Source organism: Ixodes scapularis, unplaced genomic scaffold (assembly GCF_016920785.2).
Source record: "Ixodes scapularis isolate PalLabHiFi unplaced genomic scaffold, ASM1692078v2 PGA_scaffold6__148_contigs__length_123643588, whole genome shotgun sequence".
Lineage (NCBI taxonomy): Eukaryota > Metazoa > Arthropoda > Arachnida > Ixodida > Ixodidae > Ixodes > Ixodes scapularis.
The window spans coordinates 6,129,685-6,132,542 of NW_024609881.1; the positions used below are offsets into that span (position 1 = coordinate 6,129,685).

The following is a 2,858-nucleotide window of genomic DNA, read 5'->3' on the forward strand; positions in this document are numbered from 1 at the left end:
GCAAGGTAAAATTGAAATTGAACGATATTTGTCAATCATTGCTTTCGTTCTCCTCCTTTAAATAGAGGCTTCACTAGTGCGCTCTTCAAAGTGTCGGGGATTGATCCGGAAGAAATAAAACCAATTCAATTCAATGTTTATTTGATGAGTTGAAGAGTTTGGTCTCATTTCCTGGGACCGGCTAGTTCAGATCAAGTAATGTACAGTATGAATGATGTATAACATCCAAATATAAAATCATAACACCATGAATAATACTCTCAGTTGCCGTACACGCACAAAAAGAATACACGGTGAGAAGCGATTACGCAACAAATACATATGTACATATGTACAATAGATTACTGTAACATAGTAATAAACTTACTATAAAAACGCAGTTATCTTTTAAGGGCGCGTTGTGCGTGTTTTGATCTTCTTATAATATCTAATATCTGTCAACTATCTTTGTGTCAGTAAAAAAATCAAGTAGTAAAGTTGATGCCCTCTTCTGGCTTTTTAAGTCCGGCCAAGGACCTAAAACTTTGGCCAAAGAAAAAGAGCGATTGTCGAGTATGCTTAGTCCCACTCGTAATGGAGTTCGCCACTGGTCGTATCTGGGACAGTCCATTATTAAGTGCTCGACGTCTTCCACGGGGTGGCCACACGTGCAGCTCGGTGTTTCCACCTGTTGAATTCGGTCAAGAAATTTGCCGGTGTACGCAACATTTAGTCGTAGGCGATGAATTCATGTTTCAACAGGTCTGCTCAAGTAATTATGGACTGGGCACCGAAGGTCTGGATCAATTAAAAGGAGTAGGCACTGTTCCGAGATGCTCTTAAGCCACGTGTCAGGGGGGATCATGTTTCTCAGACAACAAATGTACCGCTTGGCATCGCTTTTTGTAAAATGTGTGATCTGGACGTTGTTGCTTTTATATGCATCCGTAGCCAGTTGGTCAGCTTGGGTGTTTCCTAAAATACCGCTATGTCCAGGAACCCATTGAAGGTGTACCGTATGTCCAAACCTTACTGCTTCCCCAAGTTTTTCACAAATTCGGTACACAAGAGCCATATTTTTGTTGCAAGTGTTCAGGGTATTAATGGATTGTAGTGCTGGCTTGGAGTCCGTAAATATAACCCAGAAATTCGCTGTCGAGCTATTTTTGATGTATATTGCAGCCGCGAGTAAAGCATGCAATTCTGCGGTAGTTGAAGAAGTATGATGTGACAACCGAAAGGATGACGAATGGTTGAACTGGGGTACCACAAATGCTGATGTTGATCCTTCACCCTTGGTTGATCCGTCGGTATACACGTGGATGTTGTATTTTTGCTGTAGATGTGCAAGAGTCAATGTCCTTGGAACGTGTGTATTGACCGATGCTTTTGTTTTCATGCCTGGAATGTTCATGTAGACGTCTAGTAATGGTAGATGGTAATGGTAATGGTAGATGGTAATGGTAGATGGTGGCTTATGAATGTCCTGAACCCAGTGTGTTTGTTCAGGGATTAATAGGGGCACGAAATTTAATGTTCGAAGAAAGTTCGCCCCTTTGCGAGAAAGAATCTCATCAAAAAGGGCCGCGCAGAAAGTCTGAAAAAATTACGACATACTTCCTGGATTCTTAGGATAGTTACTGGTGGTTCTTTGGCTGTGGCGAGTACAAGCGCTCTGGATGTTGCTCGCGGAAGACCTAAGCATACTCTTAGACTTCTTGCAAGTATATAACTAAGGCGAGCTTCTGATGTGTTGGAAAGCCCCTGTAACACAGGTATAGAATTGGCAATTGCCTGTCGCACTAGCGCTGTGTGGAATGAGAGCATTGAATCAATTGAGGCTCCCCATTTTGCACCCGCGATGCATCGAAAAACATAAATTACACTATTAATTCTCCCCTCCAGCATATCTATATGTTTGGACCAAGTCAGGGATTGATCCAGTAGGACGCCAAGAAATTTGTATGATTGAACTCGCTGAATTGAGTCTCCATTTACATTAAGTTCGAAACCAGGAAGCTTTTTTTCTGGTAAGTGGTATAAATGAAGATTTCGTGCCAGATAGCTCCATTCCTCGTTCTCTTAGAAAATTGTTTGTCGTGTCTAAGGCTACCTGTAACTGATTCTTTAAAATATCTGGGGACGAGCCAGAGATCCAAATACAAATATCGTCAGCATATATAGATATTCGTAAAGGTGGCTGGAGTTTCTCCGGTAACTGCGCCATTACGACATTGAAAAGAGTAGGGCTCAACACGCTACCTTGGGGTACTCCATGGTGCAGTTCATAATGCTTGCTGTCTCCATCATTTGTACACGCTACGATGTTCCTGCATCGAAGAATCTCTTGTATCCAGCGAAGCATGCATCCATGCACACCAATAAGCACAAGTCCTTCAAGAACATGAGCGTGACAAACCGTATCAAATGCTCGGCGAATATCTAGGAACACTGCCACCGTAATGTTTCCGTTATCTCGTTCGTACTCTACACAGGTGGTGAGGTCTAAGATACCATCCATTGTGCATCTACGTGGACGAAATCCTGTAATTTCTTCGGGAAACGCTTTACTAGTTTCCAACCACCACTGTAAGCGGTTATGTAAGACCTTCTCGAGCAGCTTTCCGACGCAACTGGTTAAACTTACAGGGCGGAAGGAATCCAGGCTCAGTGGTGATTTCCCAGGTTTTAAGAGCGGAACTATTTTAGCTAACTTCCACGATTCCGGTATTGAGACAATACCGGAATCGTGGAAGTTAGCTAAAATAGTTCCGCTTTCCAAACTTGATCGTATATTTCGAGGAGAGTGCTGGTGGCATCGGGGCCGAGATTTGCTAGTGCATCGTAAGTGATCTTATCGAGACCAGGAGCTGTATACT

General features: G+C 42.8%; 1 pseudogene; it reads right to left on the reverse strand.

The window, feature by feature from the left end:
* Positions 1 to 427: 427 nt before the first annotated feature.
* LOC115308662 lies at positions 428 to 2,256 on the reverse strand (annotated as a pseudogene).
* Positions 2,257 to 2,858: the final 602 nt, after the last annotated feature.